The sequence below is a fragment of the Capra hircus genome, chromosome 6 (assembly GCF_001704415.2).
Source record: "Capra hircus breed San Clemente chromosome 6, ASM170441v1, whole genome shotgun sequence".
Lineage (NCBI taxonomy): Eukaryota > Metazoa > Chordata > Mammalia > Artiodactyla > Bovidae > Capra > Capra hircus.
The window spans coordinates 85,519,732-85,543,295 of NC_030813.1; the positions used below are offsets into that span (position 1 = coordinate 85,519,732).

General features: G+C 36.9%; 1 pseudogene; it reads right to left on the minus strand.

The window, feature by feature from the left end:
* Positions 10,086–23,189, minus strand: LOC102183411 (annotated as a pseudogene).

Genomic DNA, 23,564 nt, shown 5'->3' on the forward strand with positions numbered 1-23,564 from the left:
TTCTCCACTGATCTCCAGTAGCATATTGGGCACCTACCAACCTGGGGAGTTCCTCTTTCAGTATCCTATCATTTTGCCTTTTCATACTGTTCATGGGGTTTTCAAGGCAAGAATACTGAAGTGGTTTGCCATTACCCTTTCCTAAAGGAAACCAATTCTGAATATTCATTGGAAGGACTGATGCTAAAGCTGAAACTGCAATACTCTGGCCATCTGATGTAAAGAACATTATACTCATTAGAAAAGACCCTGATGCTGGGAAAGATTGAAGGCAAATGGCAAAGAGGGCAGAAAGGATGAACTGTTTAGATAGCATCACTGACTCAGTGGACATGAATTTGAGCAAACTTTTGGAGATAGTGAAGGACAGGGAAGCCTGGCACGCTGCAGTCCATGGGGTCACAGAGTCAGAGATGACTTACCAACTGAATAGTAAAAATTATTACATCAAAAGATGTTATCTTATTGCCAGAGTAAATCATTTAACAGCATGGAAACTTATCACTTTTATTACATGAATCAGATTTTAAGACAAAAGGCATTAGTGCTTCCAATTTTTATATTTTATATCTTAAAGTATAATAACTACTTAACTATTTCAAATTTCACAAAGTTAATTTTTTTATTCTAGATTTCTTTATAATTAATGTCTCATCTAAGGAAAAAATGTATATTTATCTTGTACTTACTTGAGCCGCTACTCCTGCTAAAAAATAAATAAATAAAAGACAAATGCCCAAATGACTTACATTTGTTCTAAGATAGTTTTATATTTTTTTCTAAAATAATTATATTTTTGATAGACTTAAATTTGCCCTATGAAAGTAATTTTAGGTCTATCTTGCCTGAGTTATAAACATCAAAGTTCATAGTAAATTATTACTGACTTTGGTTAATATTAGAGAAGGGAATGGCGATCCACTCCAGTATTCTTGCCTGGAGACCTCGTGGACAGAGGGGTTTGGCATGCCACAGTCCATGGGGGTTGCAAAGAGCTGGACATGACTGAGTGACTAACACTTTGTTAATATATATTACATCAAATAATTTTTACCTCATTAGCAAATTATTAGCTAGCATACTGAAGACAGTCTTTTTGGAAATGAAAGAAAGGTAATTTTTTTAATGGAGAATTTGGTGGAATTTCAAAACAAAATCATTGTCAGAACTCCCTAAAATTGACCTTGTATAGTAAGAGAAGAAGGACTTAGATGCTTTTTTTAAAAAAAGATATATATTTTTATTAAAATTTAACATGTCTCTTCATGTTTACTGCATATGTCAGGATGACACTAGTTAATAAGAAGCCTAGTACTTGTGCCTGGTATAAAGATCACAGTCCAGTTTATGAGAAGACCAAGGAAAGTGATGGGATTAAAGAAAAGGAAGAAATGTAAAATCATTTCTGACTAGATGGAATTTCTGATTAGATGGAGAAATTATCCCCATGGCAAATAGTGTTTCAGAGAAATGCATTTTCCTCCAAAGAATCTGCAGTGTGGCTCTAAAAATTTTGCTTATTTCTGAATGTGTTTATTGTAAGCAAAATTAATGTAGAGCAGATTTTTTAAATTAAGCTATTTTAAAAGAGTAGTTATTAAATTCCAGTCATTCACTTTTGTTTCATCATGGCATCAACCATGCTAACATAAGAGAGTCAACTAGTTCTGAGAAAACATGAAGTTTTGCAATACAGATTAAGTACTATCATTATTAGTATCTAAATGAAAGGCGATCTTTAAATCAAAGACAAAAATTAGTGTTTTGTATTACAAGAGGGATAAAGTCTGATGTGTCATATGAAAATAAATTGATAGCATAAAATATGCTTTATGGCATCTGGTGGCTCAAATGGTAAAGAACCTGCCTGCAATGCAGGAGACCCAGGTTTGATCCCTGGGTAGAGGTGACCCTTGAGTAGGGAATGGCAATCCACTCCAGTAATCTTGTCTGGAGAATTCTATGAACTTGCAGACTACAGTCCATGGTGTCACAAAGAGTTAGACAGGACCGAGACACTAAACAAACCCAGAAATCCTAACAGTTTCCTGATATTCTTGATTCGAAGGGAAGCTCTGACTAGACTGCCCTGCATAACTCTTTGTGTAGTTCCTTTAGAGAATAAGAAATAATGATTACCTACTGGATCCAAAATCATGTGAGATATTTAGGAAATATGCAACATGATTAGTACTGAAAATAGAGTTAATCACTATGTTCCCAAAACCTCAAAAGGCCTCTCAAATCATTGAACTGAAAACGATGAAGTAAAACAGTGTCTTTAATGATTACAACTTCCATGCAGTTGTTTATCCTCTCTTTGTAAATACGTCATTTTAAAACTTAATTGCAAATTATGTGTCACATAGTTGAGTGAAGCCTTTGATCTTTGACTTGATAAGTTAAGGAATGAATACAAACCCAGGAGAGTAAGGAAGGGATCTATTCAAAACAGTGGCTGAATTAATTCAGATGGACCCTATCAAGGTTTCCTGCTCAATTGTAAAAAAAAGAAAAAAGAGAAAGAAAAAGACTACTCTCTTTCTACTTTGCAGTTTTACCAAACTTCTAGCAATAAAACAGGCAACATTTAGTGACCAGAAATATAATAGTTGCCACACATGCTAACAGGAAGCCAATCACATCCAAACAATGGTGCTGGTACCAGGTGAGGTCATGGACCACTGGCTGAAGGTGTTTGGCTCCTTTGTGATGCCTGATAAACTTAATCCAGAAGACTGCTCATTCCAAGGGCTTCATAGGCTGATTATGGTGAATTCTTGATAACTCCATAGCATTTTCTTTTTAGCTAAGGAATGAATATATAGTCACTTGAAAAATTTCTTAAGAACACAATATATCTAGATATATCTAAATATATTATATATTTAGGTAGACATATCTAAAATTGTTATATATTATTAAAAGTACATTACATAATTCTTAATACATTATGTCATAAAAAATCATCAAGGATTGTGTGCTCAGGCATGTTTGACTCTTTGCAACCCCATGGACTGTAACCCACCAGATTCTTCTGTCCATGGAGTTTTCCAGGCAAGAATACTGGAGTGGGTTGCCATTTCCTTCTCCAGTGCATCTTCTGGACCCAGAGTTCAAACCCCTGCGTCCTGCATCTTTTGCATTGGCAGTCAGATTCTTTTACCACTGTGCCACCTGGGAAGCCCAGAATGCAGAATGCATTTGAGAGTTTCTTTCCTCATGAGGTATTTTAGATGTGGTGGTCTATCAACTAGAATTTGTTGGATGTTTCATAGTCTTAGTAATGATTGGAGGTAAGGGAGAAAATAATAATTTTTAAACAGAAATAGTATTTTGACAGTTCAGAAATAGGAATGTAGAATATATAGTTTGAGAATACAGAACTTTGATCTTGTTCACTGACGGTGGCATTGGGAACTTGATAGTAGCAGGAAGCCACATCAAGGGCAGGTCTATGAGAAAGAAATCTTCCCCCTGCCACTTCTTCCATCTCTAGGTTTGGTCTGGAGTGTTAGTTTTAAGAAGAAGCAAGTCTTTAACAGTATCAGGAAATGGTTTCAGTCTGTGATCTTTGTGGCCCTGAATGCCAGATATTAAAAAAAAAAAAAAACACCCTATGGGCAAGAAGTAGGACATGAGAGTGAGGTAGATGCTGGAATCTTGGCTTCAAGCAACCAAGGGGTACAAGTTCAATGATGAGATGGAACAATGGTGAGAACACTAACCGGTTTAACTTCTGTCAAGAAACAGATCAGAAGTTTGGGTTTAGGTTTTGTAATGGCTGACTTAGATGAACTATTTCCTTGGATCTGTAAAGGAGGTGAAGAAGGGAGGCTATTCTCCCACACTGAGGTGCAGTCACTATTGATGGAGACCATAGAACATTAAAGTATAAAAAATAGTGGAACAGCATGTAGAAAGTTCTGAGAATAAGACTTTTGAACCAAAAGAAAAATTATACAGAGTCCTCTTGCCCTTCGAACTGTGCTTTTAAACTGTGGTGTTGAAGAAGACTTTTGAGAGTCCCTTGAACTTCAAGGAAATCAAACCAGTGCATCCTAAAGGAAATCAGTCCTGAATATTCACTGGAAGGACCGATACTGAAGCTGAAATTCTAATACTTTGGCCACCTGATGTGAAGAACGGACCCACTGGAAAAGACCCTGATGCTGGGAAAGATTCAAGGCAGGAGAAGAAGGTGATGACAGAGGATGAGATGGTTGGATGGTATCACCAACTTGATGGACATGAATTTGAGCAAGCTCCAGTAGTTGGTGATGGATCGGGAAGCCTGGCATGCTGCAGTCCATGGGGTCTCAAAGAGTCAGACACAACTGAGCAACTGAACTGAACTGAACTGTTGCCCTTTGATTAAAAAAATATACGTACGGACAGGCCTTTCTTAATTCACAAGAATTTAAGGAATAAGTAACTTTGATATATCTCAGGAAAACAAGGAAACAACTGCAACAAAAGTTCCAAGACAAAGAAGCAAAATATTTGTCAGATTAAAAAGTAATAAAAACAGAATCTTTCAAGAATAGAAACATGCAAATTAATAAATAAATAAAATGTAAATTTCATCATTATAACCATATAAATACTAAACTAATGCTAAACAGTATTGAATATGTGGTCATGGACAAGAGACACATGTTGTAAACTTTGATAATGTTGTATTGATAATATAGCTTGCAGAAATTAATATGTGGTGTTTAAGAAATACAAAATGGAAGTTGAGGATTGACTTCAAATAAAAAGTCATTCTATATTGACCAAACTTTGGAAACATTTACAAGATAATTATTCTAATCCCTATTGTCAAAATTTGTTCATAGATTCTAAATGTTTAGTAATAGTTTATCTGATATTCAAAAAATATTCTTCCAAAGCCTGGAAATTCTTTTAATTTTAATGTTTTTTCCCACATAATTTGTTTATTTGATGTTTGTGAGAAAGAATAACATAATAAATATAATTATTCATAGTTAAATTCCTAATTTATTTACTCACTTATGATCACAGCTAAACTTTGTTGTACAAAGTGCCCCACAAGTTATTCATTGAAGCAAGTTTCAATTTATTGATAATTTGTAATTTCATCTAATATCTCTTCACCTCTCCAACTCCTAGTTTCTAGTAACCACCACACTTCTGTTTCTGTGTGTTTTATACACAAATATAGTGATATATCACAATATTTTTTCTTCCTTGATTTATTTCATTTAGCATGATGTCATGTGATCACAAATGGCAAGATTTCCTATTTTTTTGTTGTTGTTGCTAATAACATCCTTTTATGTACATAAACCACATATCCTTTATCCTTTCATTCACTGATAGACATTTAGGTTGTTTTCATATCCTGGCTATTGTGAACAATGTTGATGAACACGGGAGAGTGAGTATCTCTTTTATATCTTTTCTGTTTCCTTTAGATAAAAATAGGCTTCTGAGGTGGTGCAGGGGTAATGAATCCACCTTACCAGGAGATGCAAGAGATGTGGGTTCAATCTCTGGGTCGGTAAGATCCTCTGGAGTAGGAAATGGCAACCCATTCCACTATTCTAGCATGGAAAATTCCATGGACAGAGGAGCCTGGTGGGCTACAGTCCGTGGAATTTCAAAGAGTCAGACATGAATGAGCATGCATCCTGGCTGGCTGGCTTAGACGTATAGGCAGAAGTAAGCTTCCTGGATAGTATAGTAGTTCTGTTTTTAAGCAGTAGTTCTATTTGTAATTTTTGAGGAGAATCCATACTGTTTTTCCATAGTCTACTGTGTTCCATCAAGAGTGAACTAGAGTTCCCCTTTCCTCACATTCTTACCAACACTTGTTCTATTTTGTCTTTTGATGCCAGCCATTCTAACAGGTGTGAGGCCATGCCTTATTAGAAACTTGATCTGCATTTCCTGGTGCAACAATACAAGAGAAAACTCTACACATGGACATCACCAGATTGTCAATACTGAAAACAGACTGATCATATTCTATGCAGCCAAAAATGGAGAAGCTCTAAACAGTCATCAAAAGCAAGATTGGGAGCTGACTGTGGCTCAGATCATGAACTCCTTATTGCCAAATTCAGACTTAAATTGAAGAAAGTAGTGGAAACCACTAGACCATTCAGGTATGATCTAAAACAAATCCCTTGTGATTATACAGTGGAAGTAACAAATAAATTCAAGGGATTAGATCTGATAGACAGAGTACCTGAAGAACTATGGATGGAGGTTTGTGACATTGTACAGGAGGCAATGATCAAGACCATACCCATCAGTTCAGTTCAGTTCAGTAGCACAGTTCTGTCCGACTCTTTGCGACCCCATGAATCGCAGCACGCCAGGCCTCCCTGTCCATCATCAACTCCCGGAGTTCTCTCAGACTCACGTCCGTCAAGTCAGTGATGCCATCCAGCCATCTCATCCTCTGTCGTCCACTTCTCTGACTGCCCCCAATCCCTCCCACCATCAGAGTCTTTTCCAATGAGCCAACTCTTAGCATGAGGTGGCCAAAGTACTGGAGCTTCTGCTTTAGCATCATTCCTTCCAAAGAAATCCCAGGGCTGATCTCCTTCAGAATGGACTGGTTGGATCTCCTTGCAGTCCAAGGGACTCTCAAGAGTCTTCTCCAACACCACAGTTCAAACGCATCAATTCTTCGGCGCTCAGCCTTCTTCATAGTCCAACTCTCACATGAATACATGATCACAGGAAAAACCATAGCCTTGACTAGATGAATCTTTGTTGGCAGAGTAATGTCTCTGCTTTTGAATATGCTATCTAGGTTGGTCATAACTTTCCTTCCAAGGAGTAAGTGTCTTTTAATTTCATGGCTACAATCACCATCTGCAGTGATTTTGGAGCCAAAGAAAAATACCCATGGGGGGAAAAAATGGCAAAATGGTTGTCTGAGGAGACCTTACAGATAGCTATGAAAAGAAGAGAAGCGAAAGGCAAAGAACAAGAGGAAAGATATACCCATTTGAATGCAGAATTCCAAAGAATAGCAAGGAGAGATTTAAAAAGCCTTCCTCAGCAATCAATGCAAAGAAATAGAGGAAAACAATAGAATGAGAAAGACTAGAGATCTCTTCAAGAAAATTAAATTTTTCATGCAAAGATGGGCACACTAAAGGACAGAAATTGTATGGACCTAACAGAAACAAGATATTAAGAAGAGGTGGCAAGAATACACAGAAGAACTATACAAAAAAGATCTTCAGGACCAGACAACCACGATGATGTGATCACTCACCTAGAGCCAGATATCCTGGAATGGGAAGTCAAGTGGGCCTTAGGAAGCATCACTAAGAACAAAGCTAGTGGAGGTGATGGAATTCCAGTTGAGCTATTTCATATCCTGAAAGATGATGCTGTGAAAGTGCTGCACTCAATATGCCAGCACATTGGAAAAAATCAGCAGTGGTCACAGGACTGGAGAAGATCAGTTTTCATTCCAATCCCAAGGAAAGGCAATGCCAAAGAAAACTCAAGCTACCACACAATTGCACTCGTCTCACACACTAGCAAAGTAATGCTTGAAATTCTCCAAATTAAGCTTCAACAGTATGTGAACTGTGAACTTCCAGATGTTCAAACTAGACTTAGAAAAGGCAGAGGAACCAGAGATCAAGTTGTCAACATCCATTGGATCATCAGAAAAGCAAGTGAATTCCAGAAAAACATCGACTTCTGCTTTATTGACTATGTCAAAGCCTTTGACTGTATGGATCGCTACAAACTGTGGAAAATTCTTCAAGAGATGGGGATACCAGACCACCTGACCTGCCTACTGAGAAATCTGTATGTAGGTCAAGAAGCAACAGTTAGAACTGAGCATGGAACAACAGACTGTTTCCAAATCAGGAAAGGAGTACATCAAGGCTGTATATTGTCACCCTGCTTATTTAACTTATATACATCATGAGAAATGCTGTACTGGATGAAGTACAAGCTGGAATTAAGATTTCTGGGAGAAATATTAATAACCTCAGATACACAGATGACACCGCCCTTATGGCAGAAAGTGAAGAAGAACTAAAGAGCCTCTTGATGAAAGTGAAAGAGGAGAGTAAAAAAGTTGGCTTAAAGCTCAACATTCAGAAAACGAAGATCATGGCATCCGGTCCCATCACTTGATGGCAAATAGACGGGGAAAAATGGAAACAGTGACAGACGTTATTTTCCTGGGCTCCAAAATCACTGCAGATGGTGACTGCAGCCATGAAATTGAAAGATGCTTGTTCCTTGGAAGAAAAGTTATGACCAACATAGACAGCATATTAGAAAGCAGAGACATTATTTTGCAACATTGTCCATCTAGTCAAAGCTATGATTTTTCCAGTGGTCATGTATGGATCTGAGAGTTGGACCGTAAAGAAAGCTGACTGCTGAAGAATTGATGCTTTTGAACTGTGGTGTTGGAGAAGACTCTTGAGAGTCCCTTGGACTGCAAGCAGATCCAACCAGTCCATCCTAAAGGAAATCAGTCCTGAGTGTTCATTGGGAGGACTGATGATGAAGCTGAAACTCCAATACTTTGGCCACCTGATGTAAATAAGTGACTCATTGGAAAAGACCCTGATGCTGGGAAAGACTGAAGCTAGGAGAAGAAGGGGACAACAGAAGATCAGATGGTTGGAGATGGCCTCACCAACTCAATGGACATGAGTTTGAGTAAACTCCAGGAGTTAGTGATGGACAGGGAGGCCTGGCATGCTGCCGTCCATGGGGTAGCAAAGAGTTAGACACAACTGAGGGACTGAACTGAACTGAACTGAACTTATGCTTAGTGACATCAAGCCCCTTTTCATATACTTGTTAGCCATTTGTGTGTCTTCTTTAGTCAAGGAGATTTTTTTCCCCTATGTTTTCTTCTGGGAGTTTCATGGTTTAAAGTTATGTTTAAGTATTTAATGTATTTCTAGCCAGTGTTTGTAAGCGATGGAATATAGGGGCCCAAATTTCATTCTCCTTCATATTATTATCAATTTATCCCAGTACCATTTAATGAAGAGACAACCATTTTCCTATTGACTATTTTGGTTCTCTTTTCAAATTACTGTTTGGTATGTGAGGGTTTATTTCAGTGTTCTCGTTCCTCTCCCTTGGTAGATGCATCTATTTCTATGCTAGTACCATACTTTTAAAATTAAAAGACGCTTACTCCTTGGAAGGAAAGTTATGACCAACCTAGATAGCATATTCAAAAGCAGAGATATTACTTTGCCTACTAAGGTCCGTCTAGTCAAGGCTATGGTTTTTCCAGTGGTCATGTATGGATGTGGGAGTTGGACTGTGAAGAAGGCTGAGTGCCGAAGAATTGTTGCTTTTGAAATGTGGTGTTGGAGAAGACTCTTGAGAGTCCCTTGGACTGCAAGAAGATCCAATCAGTCCATTCTAAAGGAGATCAGCCCTGGGATTTCTTTGGAAGGAATGATGCTAAAGCTGAAACTCCAGTACTTTGGCCACCTCATGTGAAGAGTTGGCTCATTGGAAAAGACTGTGATGCTGGGAGGGATTGGGGGCAGTCGGAGAAGGGGACAACAGAGGATGAGATGGCTGGATGGCATCACAGACTTGATGGACGTGAGTCTGAGTGAACTCCAGGAGTTGGTGATGGACAGGGAGGCCTGGCGTGCTGCGATTCATGGGGTTGCAAAGAGTCGGACAAGACTGAGCGACTGAACTGAACTGAGCTGATTCCCTTATGGAGACATCATGGTAATTGTAACTTGTGTATATGCCAAAAATTCAAAGCAAAACACAACAAACAATAAACAACAAAAAACAAAGTTAGATTATATGGAAGCCTTAAGCCTAGGCACAAAACTGACCATTTCTTCAATAGCAATGAATTATAATTTTTACCTCATTATTTAAAGAAAATTTTGCAATATATTTTCCTGTAAGTGATGCCAGGCTTAAAGCAAGAAAAAAATCAAATATCCTTAATATTTTTTTTCTCTACAGTTCACTTAAATTGATGTTAATAATACCAATAAAATTTCCTACATTTTTAAGCACATTTTAAGGATATCTTCATGAATTTTAAAATAGCTGCCCCTCAAGAAATAAAATTATCTGACCTTCTGTGGAATCTGGGCAAAGACTGATGCAACCATATTAAACTTTTCTTCTGAGAGGTTTTTGACCATTGACTCCAGAGTAAACACCACGACCCCATCTTTACCAGAACTTTGTATAAACTCTTTGAACTCCTGTGAGAAGAGTCTTTGTAATATGAAAGTTTACAGTTACAAGAATAAGACAGTTGCACACTTTTCTTAATGTTTCTGAATTATTAGAACAATTCTGTCTCTTCATATGTTAACCATTTCAGAGTATAAAGTTTGACCTGAAATCATTGGTTATTAAACAAATTAAAAATGATTTAAATTGGAGGTTCCCTCTCCAATTTATATGTGTGTGTTTACAAATTACTGATTATGTGTTTTCTGCCATGTGTTGAGCTCTTTACATGTATCATTTAAATCTAAGAGAAATGTATATATTTATAGATGAGTAATCTATTTCAATAAGGTTAAGTAATTTCTCTAAGTTTATACAGCTCTAGCTGACTGAGCCAAATTTCTAAGTAAGCTTGTTAATTGTAAAGCCAATTATTATATTTAACATTCTCTATTCTCTTCCAGCACCCTCTCCACAATGCTCCAAATGAAGATCGTTTGTTTCCTGCTTTAAGTTAAATAGTTCTGGTGCTTAACTTCATATTTAGCTTTGGATGCTAATACCATTTTCATTCATTTCTCTGCTGAAACATTGTCAGCAAAATGATATTATTTTGGTACATTCATCTTGTTCTGTTTGTTTGTTTGTTTTAATTAGCAGTTTTATTTTAACTGTATTTTCTTTGTATAAGCTTCCAAGAATACATTTAGAAATGAGGTAGCCATATAAACTTCCTGACTAGATAAGAGATGTAGAAATGCCTGTGATGCATACTATGAAGATAACAATAATATAACAGAAATATATGACTTTACATTCAAAATAGAAATAGCATATCTAGCCATGCTGAAGTAAAAAGAAATCTTTCTATCCTTGTTGAACTGCTAACAAAACTAATTCAATCAATTAAGAGAAGGAAAAAAATGTGTAAAACTTGAAATGGAAAGACAGGGAAGAGATTTATTTCAAGGGGTTGACTCACATGACTGTGGAGGCTGGCAAGATTAATCTGCAGAACAGCCAGTCACAGCAGGACACTCAGAGAAGAGCCACGGCTGCAGTTCAGGTCTGAAGGCTGCCCACTGGCAGAATTCTTTTTTGCTTGGGGGAGTTCAGTCTTTCATTCCATTCAAGTCTTCAACCAATTGAGTGAGCCTTGGCCATATAATGTAGGGCAATTTGTTACTCAAGGTCCACATATTTAAATGCTAATGTCATCCAAAAATACCCTCAGGGAAACTTCCAAAGTCATGTTTGGCTAAATACCTGGGGACCTGGCCCAGGCAAGTTGACACTAAAATTAACCATTACACTATATTTATAGATGGATTGACATAATCTGTAAATTCATCAATGTAATATCACTTTACCTCTATGGAACCGGCCTGTATTAGAAAATAGATTAATAGTCAAGGTTTAGACAAGATCTGGAAGATGTAGTCCCCTACGTACTCCTGCTGAAAAAATAAATTTTTATAGATGTCCAGTGAAATTAAATGCACAACAAAATTAAGAAGGCAATGGCAATCCACTCCAGTACTCTTGCCTGGAAAATCCCATGGACAGAGGAGCCTGGTGGGCTGCAGTCCATGGGGTCACTAAGAGTCAGACATGACTGAGCAACTTCACTTTCATTTTTCACTTTCATGCATTGGAGAAGGAAATGGCAACCCACTCCAGTGTTCTTGCCTGGAGAATCCCAGGAACCGGGGAGCCTGGTGGGCTGCCATCTATGGGGTCGTACAGAGTCATACACGACTGAATTGACTTAGGAGCAGCAGTGACCCATGACACTACCATTTCACTATTGGATATAAATCTCAGATATATGCAAAGATTTGCAATTTTTCCTCCCACTATTCCTTACTGTATCATAGAGATGGGGATACCTAACTGTCCTTTGTGGGGAATAAATAAAATATGGTAAATATATATACCAAGTATCTCTGCAACAGTCAGAAATAATGAAATATATTTACAAATAGAAACTTGGATACATATGAAAAAAATTCCATAGACTAATAAGGTTGAGAAAATGTGAATTGTAGCTACCTTGTGGATCAGCTGGTAAAAAATCTGCCTGCAATGTGGGAGACATGGGTTCAATCCCTGGGTTGGGAAGATCCCCTGAAAAAGGGAAAGGCTACCCACTCCAGTATTCAGGCCTGGAGAATTCCATGGACTGGATAGTCCATGGGGTCACAAAGAGTAGGACATGACTGAGGAACTTTCACTTCACTATCATTTATATAATTTAAAAATTCAAAAAATTTCTACAGATAGTTTGAGGATCCACAGTTATCTATATAAATTGCAATGATATAAATATTAACTACATTTGACTGGGTGCTCACTGGTTGAAGAGTAATGGAAGAAAAGAAGATAAAGAACGAATACAAGAAATGTAAATCAAAAGAGATGCCTGCCGCGGCCCTAATTATGGAGTAGAATGACTTGAGAGTATGATTAATACATCCTATCGCCCTGAGAACCATGAAAAGCAAAGAAAAACAAATTATCTAATTCCACAAACATGTTTTGGCATCCAAAATCAAAATGACATCTTTTATGATGGCTTTCCTGGTGGTTCATATGGTAAAGAATCTGCCTGCAATGCAGGAGACTTGGGTTTGAACCCTGGGTTAGAAAGATCCCCTGGAGAAGGGGATGGCTACCCACTCCAATATTCTTGCCTGGAGAATCCCATGGACAGAGAAGCCTGGTGGGCTACAGTCCATGGGGTGGCAAAGAGCTGGGCACAACTGAGCGACTAACACACATGATGTTGTCAGGGGAGGGATATTTCTCAGTCCTCTCTCCAACCTTTTCATATGTCTTTCTTACCAGGAAGAGATGAGCTTTGCTGTGGATCCCTAGTTGGGTCCCCTTCCCTAGAGGATTGTTGTAGTGCTTTAAGAACACACATACTTGGATAAGTGTGGCTGTCCCTCTACTTCTTCAATATATGGACCCAAATGTTAAGAACAAAAGATCCTGGGACTTAGTTTCTTTCTTTCTTTTTTTTCCTTTTACTGTTTACAGAGATCTCATTAATAGCTTCCCTGGTTGCTCAGTGATAAAGAATTTGCCTCCTAAGCAGGTGATGCTGGTTCAATTGAAGGGAATGGCAACCCACTCCTGGAGAATCCCATGGACAGAGGAAACTGGTGGGGTACAATCTATGGGGTCACAGAGTCAGACACCACTGAGACTCTGAGCACAAAGGAGCATTAATGTGACATAGCTGCCTGACTATTGGTAAGATTTTGGCTCAAGGGAAGAAAGAGTTGTATACAGTTGAATTTAACCAAATATTTCAGGTTAATTTACCAATGGGCACTGCATAGGGATTAAGACACAAATGTAGAGACATTACTTTGCCAACAAAGGTCCATCTAGTCAAAGCTATGGTTTTTCCAGTAGTCATGTATGGATGTGAGAGTTGGACTGTAAAGAAAGCTGAGTGCCAAAGAATTGATGCTTTTGAACCGTGGTGTTGGAGAAGACTCTGAAGAGTCCCTTGGACAGCAAAGAGATCCAATCAGTCCATACTAAAGGAGATCAGTCCTGGTTGTTCACTGGAAGGACTACTGTTGAAGCTGAAACTACAATATTTTGGCCACCTGGTGTGAAGAACTGACTCATTGGAAAAGACCCTGATGCTGGGAGGGATTGAAGGCAGGAGAAGAAGGGGGCGACAGAGGATGAGGTGGTTAGATGGCATCACCAACTCTATCCACCTTCTCCAGGGGATCTTCCCAACCCAGGGATCAAACCCGGATCTCCTGCATTGGAGGCAGATTGTTTACCATGTGAAACACCAACACTATGGAGTTTCGAGTAAACTCCGGGAATTGGTGATGGACAGGGAAGCTTGGCAAGATGCAGTCCATGGGATCACAGAGTCAGACACTACTGAGTGAACTCAGCTGAACTGATTCTCAGCTTATCTCCCTTATTTAAATCTTGCTCCATTCTGACTAATTTAGTAGGCCATATTTATGCAAGGGTAAGTTGTATCATGTTGCTGCTTAAAAATTATACATTGATCCTTCACTGACCTTAGATTTTTTTATTATTTTTATTTTATTTTTATTTTTACTTTATTTTACTTTACAATACTGTATTGGTTTTGCCATACATTGACATGAATCCACCATGGGTGTATATGAGTTCCCAAACATGAACCCGCCTCCCACCTCCCTCCCCGTAACGTCTCTCTGGGTCATCCCCGTGCACCAGCCCCAAGCATCCTGTATCCTGCATCGGACATAGACTGGAGATTCGTTTCTTACATGACAGTTTACATGTTTCAATGCCATTCTCCCAAATCATCCCACCCTCTCCCTCTGAGTCCAAAAGTCCGCTCTAACAAGTGGTGCTGGGAAAACTGGTCAACCACTTGTAAAAGAATGAAACTAGATCACTTTCTAACACCGCACACAAAAATAAACTCAAAATGGATTCAAGATCTAAATGTAAGACCAGAAACTATAAAATGACCTTAGATTTTAAAGAATACTTAGTATTGCTCATTTGATTTTTTTATGACCTAACCTCTAATCACCTCTCCAGCCTAATTTCTCTCTGTTTAAACCCAACAAGTCATCATTATTGAATTTCTACCAGGATTTTGAGTGGACCATTCCATCTCTATTTGCTCTTTTCTATAATTATTATACTATCCTTATTATGTCCATTTTTAGACTAAGTTATGCAAAATAACTTTCAACTTCAAAATCTCAGTAGCCTAAAACAACACATTGTTTCTTTTTCATGTCATATGTCCATCTATTGAGCTGCGCCTGTTGCTATATTCTTTAATCAGGACTCAGGTAGACAGAGTAGCCACTCTGGAACACACCCCTTTGACATCACAGAGGAAAAGAGAACTCTGGGGAAAGTGCTCCTGACAGTTGAGTGCTGGACCTGAAAGGGATTCATGTAACTTCAGTTCACTGTCATTGCCCAGAGAGTATTGGACAATTCCACTAAACTCAGAGGCTAGGACCATTATTTATGGCAAATATCTGGTATATTTGATAAGCATCAGTAAGGATTACCATGATAACATGGCAAAAACTTAAGGGTAGCATAATATTAATAGTCTAAGGTGGATAATTCCCATTAACTCTTATATCTAGTTTTTCAGTTTGAGAGTTAAATACTAAAAATGATAGACTTGAAATCATTCTAGGAGGTAAATACTCAGAGAAGTATGAAGAAGCACATTTAATTTACCTTAGGCAAGGGATTTGCAGGCTTGCAATGCAGTCCTGCAACAAATTCAACATTAGGTAAGTAAGGGTATGGAAATTCACAATCCCAGTAAGTTCGAATCAACCACATTTCAGCTTTTCCCATAATCTTATGTAATGTGGTAGGTTTTCCTGGACAAAATGAAAGAGAGGAAAAGCAGTCTCATATGTTAAGTGGGGCATGTTTTGCCAAAGAATTTTCTAAGAAAAATATTTAAAGAACCAATATTAGTTCTATGCAACCCATGAGAAATCAATAAGCCTTCCCCCCTCAAGAGTACACAATACTGAGATTATGATAACTAAACATGGATTTAGGAATGAAATAAAGCCAAAAACCTGTTTCCTTCTCTCTGCCAACAGACTCTTTCTGTTTCTGCTAAGCCTGAGCCCAGCTGCACGCTCAGAATCAGCATGTGCTCCTAGTTTTTGTTCATTCAGCCAGAGGTCCTCAACCTACTATGGTAGTCTCCTCTTCTGGAATTCCAATTTATCGTATCCTCACTGCTCCAAAAGTGGCTGATATCTTTTAAAAACAGCATTTGTAATTTATCCATCTTTTCTTCTGGTGTTTGGTACTGTTCTTCCATAACTAAATACATCCTATCAGGAATGAAAATCCTGTAATAAAAATTTGAAAGTAATGACCTTCTTTTCTATACATAATTATAATTCCTGTCTCACAAGACTTTGTTCTCTTTGGTGAAGATAGAGCACTGCATAATAATTTGATGGTGTAATATTTGCCATTTTGACATATTTAGCTGATAAACATTACCAAAGGGTGACTTTTGAACTGAAGTGAAGACCAAGTGAACATGAACTCAAATTAGTGACTCTGCATTGAGTTATCTTCCTTAGTTTGGAAACAGAGCTTCATTTCTGAACTATATTTAATTACTGTGGCATAAGAACCTTACCCCAGAGAAGGCAATGGCACCCTACTCTGGTACTCTTGTCTGGAAAATCCCATGGACAGAAAAGCCTGGCAGGCTGCAGTCCATGGGGTTGCTAAGAGTCGGCACAACTGAGCAGCTTCACTTTCACTTTTTACTTTCATGCATTGGAGAAGGAAATGGCAATCCACTCCAGTGTTCTTGCCTGGAGAATCCCAGGGATGGGGGAGCCTGGTGGGCTGCCATCTATGGGGTCACACAGAGTTGGACACAACTTAAGCGACTTGGCAGCAGCAGTGGCAGCAAGAACCTTACCCAGAGTTTGGTGTCCTTTTGAAATATGTGCTCCATATCACTGATAGGAGGAACCCATATATATCTGTTTTCTCACCACACAGCTTTTTGAATATTTTCTTGATGTTCTAAGTGTGATGAAGTTTTGATCAGAAAATATAAGGATTTTTTATCTGACCAGAACAATCTTTTTATGTAAAAGATCACAAACAAATCTCAGTAATTTAGGGGCTCACTCTTAATGACACAGGTATTAAAAATCCAGTTTCAGATCCAAGACAGACCCCATACTGGAGCCTTACTGGTGTTAACCAGGGGTATAATCTTATTCACTTTCTGTAAAGTTTCTCTCTCATGCTTTATTTTAGTGACAGTTTTACTGAGATGTATTTTATATGCCATACAATTCTTCTTTTTAAATAAACAATTGAGTAGTTTTTAGTACATTTGTAACATTATGAAAACATCACCACTGGCTCAGTGCTAAAAGAATCTGGCTGCCAATGCAAGAGACTCAAGAGATATGGGTTCCATCCCTGAGTCAGGAAGATCCCCTGGAGTAGGAAATGGCAACCCCCTCCAGTATTTTTGACTGGAAAATTCCATAGAAGAGGAGCCTGGCGAGCTATAGTCCATGGGGTCACAAAGAGTGGGACATGACTGAGCACACATGTGCATGCATATACACCACTATTAAATTCAAAAGCAAACTTATTACTCACAAAAGAAATCCTGTATCCATTGGCCATCATTCTCCATTTCTAAACCAGTAACCTATTTTTTTCTTTACTTGCCTGTTCCAAAATAATTTTATTTCCCTTAATGTAAATGAATTCATACACTATCATGTCTCTTTCATTGCCTTCTTTCATTTAGCATAATGTTTTTCAAGGTTCACCTGCATGGTAGTATATATCGGTACTTCATTACTTTTTGTTGCTGAAAGATTTTTGTTGAGATATACTTCATTTTGTTTATTCATTCACTGGCTGGTGAACTTTCAGGCTGTTTTTATGTTTGTCTACTATGAATAATGCTGATATGAGCATTCATGTATATGTTTTCTATATACATATGTCATCATTTTTAAACCTAGGAGTAGAATTGCAGGGTCATATGATTGTTTCACTAACCTTCATATTATCAGATGACATCTTTTTCCTGTTAATTCTCCACTCCTAATTTAGTAATCTAGAGTGGTAAAGAACCCACCTGCCAATACAGGTTAGATGTTTAGAGATGTGGGTTCAATCCCTGGGTCAGGAAGATGCCCTGGAGGAAAGCGCTGGCAACCCCCTTCAGTATTCTTGCCTGGTGAATGCCATGGACAGAGCAGCCTAGCAGGCTGCATTCCTTACAGTCCCACAGAGTCAGACACGACTGAAGCAACTTAGCATGCATGCACACACACATGCACTTAATGCATCTTATTGAAATGAATCTGATATTGTAGGAGAAATATAAAAGCAGTTTATTTGAATAAGGAGATTGTGAGACAATATCTCAAATCTGGAAAAGCATTTCAGAATTTCCAAAAGCAATGCTACATTTGATGTAATGCTAGAGCATTTGCTGAATATTAAATGATTAAAGAATTATTTACATCCTTTAAGAAAAGCATAGGAAAGTGTGCCTATGCTTTGTTTTGTTATTTATTATCGATTTATTGTGGACTTTTGTGTTCTGATACTGTGAAGTTAAAAACTTGAGTTATATTTCTGTCTGTTAAAAAATCATCTATTAAATTATGATTCTGTTACCCCTTTAGACATTCACCATTTTTGTATCTAACCTAACAGTTCTTTTTCTCCCAAAATGTTTATAAATATTTCCTCAATATATATTTTGAAACAGATACCACCTTACTCATTTCCTTTTCAATTATTTGAATATATCTGTGACATGATTCAGTTTATAATTGTATAATTTATGTTATCCTTTTAAAATCTGAAAAATATACTTGAAATATACTTTAAAGTGAAGATCTTCAATGGATTCTGAATACCAAATGTAATAGCATTTTAAAATTTATGAGAGTCAAAGAAATGTTTTTCTTCTATTTACCAAGCCTTTCTTATTCTTTCTCAGATTATCGATATATTCCCCAAAAGAATGTTCTAGTGTGCCAAGAGTTAGGAATAAATCAGAGACAGAGTTATATCCTATCACTATTCCTTACTATAAAAGAGTTTTCAAAACTGAGTACAAAGTTGCTGGAACCGGAAGTAGGCAAATAGCTTCAGTCCAGCTGTAGATCAGTCACTGCTTGATCCATGACTCAGAAAATGTCACCAGAAGATTTTCAGTTTTCTTTTCCTACTTTTGCCTTTTGCAGCTTGGAATCTCACTTTGTAGCAGTTTTGTCCACATCTTTTAGGGTTGCTTCTAGAGATATAAGCACCTGTTTCTGTCACAGAGTGCTCAGAAAAAGCCTCCATGCAACACATCGACCTTGATTAGGTCATATACTTTTTTGGATCTGTGGCATATTTCTGGGCAGCATACTTCAATAGAAGCACTCATATTGTTTGTGAGTTGTAGAAGAAATAACTTCTCAGAGGAAATTTTGAACAGATATCTTGAGAAAAAATGAAGTGGCTACATAAAACAAGAGATCACAAGTGTAAGGAAAACTTAATTATTTAGGAATAAGCTTAATATTTAGTAATGATAGGGTTTTAGAGATATTGATACTTCTGTTAAAAAATAGCAACAAAGAAAACACTTTTAAAATTCATGTGGAACTACAAGACTTCAAATAGTCAAAGCAATCATGATAAAAAAGAACAAAGATGGAGGCATCACAGTTTCTGATTTTAAGCAATACCAGTCAAAATGATATGATACTGGCATAAAAGCAGACCCACTGATCAATGGAACAGACTCAAGAGCCCATAAATAAGCCCATACATATATGGCCAACTAACATTTCACAAAGCAGCCAAAAATATTCAGAGGAGGAAGACAGTCTTAAATAATTCTTGCTGAAAAAACTGGATATTTACATGCAAAAGAATGAAATTAGTCCCCAATTTTACTTCACTAGAAAAATTAACTTGCAATGGAATAAGAAGAATATAAATGGAAGTCCTGAAACCATAAAATTCTTAGAAGGAAATATAGGGGGAAACCTTCAGACATGGATTTTGGCAATGATTTTTTTAAATATGACAACAAAATCATGTGATAAAATTAAAAATTAAAAAGTACAGACTAATTCACATTATGAAGCTTTTGAACAGCAAAAGACATGATTAACAAGATGAAAAAGCAACCTATGAAATGAGAGAAAACACTTACAAACCATGTATCTCATTTGTTGTTACTATATAAAATGTCTAAGGAAGACAAAGAATTCAACAATGGAAAAACCAAATAATTCAATTAAAAAATGAACAAAGGACATGAATAGACATTTTTCCAAAGAGGATACTCAAATAGTCAACAAGTATATAAAAGTGTTCTCAACATCACTGATTACTAGAGAAATGTAACTCAAAACCACAATGAGATATCAACTTTCACCTATTAGGATAGCTATCATTAAAAAGAGAACAAATTTTATACTGATAGGGATGTGGAGAAAAGAGAACCCTTGTGCTCTGTTAGTGGGAATGTAAAGTGGTAAAGCTACAATGGAAAACACTACGGTTGTTCCTCAAAAACTTCAAAATAAAACTAATACGAGGCACTCCCATGTCAGTTGTATCATTATCGACAATATACATAATATGGAAACAGTCTGTTTTACAGTAAGTGAACGGACAAAGAAAATATGGTTATATAAAAAAAAATTATTAAGTCATGAGCAAAAGGAACAATCTGCCACTCGCTTAACCAAGAATGGAACTTGAAGGAAATATGGTAAGTAAAGTAACTCAGGGAAAGACAATTATTGTTTGATATTATTTAAATATGAAATCTAAAAAGAAAGTGAAACAAACAAAGAAAAATAAAGTCACAGACTGATGGTTGCCATATCCTAGGGATAAAGGATAGACACAGAGGTGAAGGTGGACAAAAAATACAAACTTCAGTTTTCAAATAAGGAAGTCCTGGGGATCTAATGTACAGCTTGGTAACTATAGTTAATAATTGTGGTTGTTTTTTAGTCACTAAGTACTGTCTGACTCTTTTGCCACCCATGAAGTGTAGCCTGTTAGTCTCCTCTCTTCATGGAATTTTTTAGGCAAGAATACTGAAGTGGGTTGCCATTTCCTTTTCCAGGGGATCTTCCTAACCTAGGGATCAAATGTACTGGCAGGCAGATTCTTTACTACTGAGCCAACAGGGAAGCCCATCGTTGTTAATACTGTATTGTATATTTGAAATGTGCTAAGAGAATAAGTCTTAAGTTCTCATCTCAAAGGAGAAGAGAATTTTAACTATGTGTGGTGATGAATGTTAACTAAAGTTACCTTAGTGATCATTTCAAAATATGTACAAATATAAAATCATTATGTTGTATACCTGTGATGAAAAAATATAGTTTTAAAGCAGGACAAGAAAAATTTAACATAAAAAGTTCTCTGCCATTTGAGCCAACACCCTGCTTCCCTTTAGTATACATTTTGCATCTCCATTGTACATTACCAAGATCTCCCTAGAAGATACAGGAATGTCTACTCACAATAAAACAAAAACAAACAAAAATTACGATTTCCTCCTGGCACCAGCAAAGTAACTCCTTAGGAGATAGCATTCCTTCCTTAATCTCTCAAGAGGTCACAGTGACCCACCACTCACTTTATTGGCCTCTGTAAACTGTCAGTATATTACTCTGATGTAAAACCCTTTATCTCAAAAACGTATATCTGTTCTCTGACTTCTAATTGGTGAAATGTTCTCCAGAGCTTTCTGAAAGACTCTCTCCTGGGTTATAATCCTCACATTGGCTCAAATAAAATTTTCCACTTGTTTCTTAGGCTAATTATTGGCTAATTTCTTCATCCACACCTGAAACTAATACAATATTATATGTTAATTATATTTTTTAAAAATCTAACTAAATAATGCAACTAGGATACGGCCTTCTCTAAGAAAATTATTATATTGTGCAAAATCATACTTAGCACAATTAAATAAATTAAATAAATGCTGCTTTAAAAATCAATTATGAAAAATGAAAAACAAAGGGGCACACAAACTTACTGAAATAGAGAAAATCTTTTTGGTGGAGTCAAAGCTCACTAATTGACTTTAATGTGTTTATGAACAGAACAATAACAACAGGATGACAATGAGATAAATTTCAACATCTAGAGACATGGTCCTTTAGAGAAAAATCTTCCATATTTCTCTTTAGGGATACAAGAGTAGAGAAACCAAGATTTATATATTTATTTTCCAGTTTCATGCTCACCACATTCCAAGCCCAGGAATTAGTCAACCAAGTGTTGATAAGATGCAAATAAAAAGCTTGAAAAAAGAGAAGATTAATCAGAAAGAAAACAGGGTATACAAAAATAGAAGCAAAAAAAGAGAGAAATAGTCCAGGGTTATGGAACTTACACTGTCAGATTTGAGTTTTCCAGATACTTGAAAAAATTAGTAACATCAAACAGGATATATGGGAAAATAAAGAGAATATTTCTTCTATGATGCATATTTTCAATACACAATGATCTGAAACAAAACAAAAAACCAAAAGCTTAAAAAAGGAAAAATTAAAGAAAAAGTTATTATTTTCACTCAAAACAGTTAAGCAACAGAATCTCGTATCTCACTTAAAACTTTTTAGAGGTTTCATACAGTCAGATAGACACTCACATTATATGTATTAAATAAGAATCATTATTGCATGCAAATTTCTCTTACCTAAAAACTTGCTGTAATACTCATTCCATTCTGGAAATGAATAATGTGCAGATATCACCTCACTCATGGTATACAATAACCATTTCTCCCGCCTCTGTATAAAAGTCATACTATCTGTCAGTCTTGATGTGACATCAGGAATATATGAAGGAAGCATAAGAAGCCCAGCACACAATCTCTCAATGACTTTTTCATAGGAAAACTGCAAACAATATATAAATGGAATATTGATGAGTTCAGCCACTAATTCTCCACAAAGGCTTAAAGGGTCAGCTATACAGATATCTAACTTAGCTGTCTGTAGCCTGCTGAGTAGTTCCTTCTTTGTGACAGCATTATCACATACTCTTTTGGCTGTTGCTAAAAAAATTTTGATCATTTTTATCAGTTTTACTTGCCTGTCTCATCATGAAAGTTTTGGCAGTTCAAAGGAAAGTGTGTAGAGACCAGCACTGAGTTCTTCCAGGAAACTTTCTTTACTTATTGGAAGTTGAAGAATCTCCACGTTAAAGGGAATCTTGAATGATCAAACAGAAAACTTGTTGAAGGTACCAGGATGGTTATCTCATGCCCATGAAAATGGAGTTCATCCAGAATAGCTTTTAAATTAATCCAGTGACTAAAATCCATGGGCCATACAAGTACCTTCCCAGTAGTCCTTCCTTTCAGGGTCAAAGAATGATAAATGTAGCATGAAAAGGACACAGAAGCCTTTTGCAGTTTTCATGACATTAACTGTGCTCAAACAAAATCTGGGTTTAAATCAAGTTCATGAAACTCACAATCCAAAGGTCTCTCTGAGATTCACAGTCAATTTATAGATGGTTGGGCTAAATTTGAGTTGTGTACTTTGCATTAAAGATTAAAAGGAAATGCAACTGTTTTGATGGAAAGAAAAATATCAATAAAGTCAATAAAATGAGTTACAAAGAAACCCCTCAAAATGAGAGTTTCCAAACTTATTTTCAGTTCAGTTCAGTTCAGTTCAGTCGCTCAGTAGTGTCCGACTCTTTGCGACCCCATGAATAGCAGCATGCCAATCCTCCCTGCCCATCACCAACTCCCGGAATCCACCCAAACCCATGTCCATCGAGTTGATGAT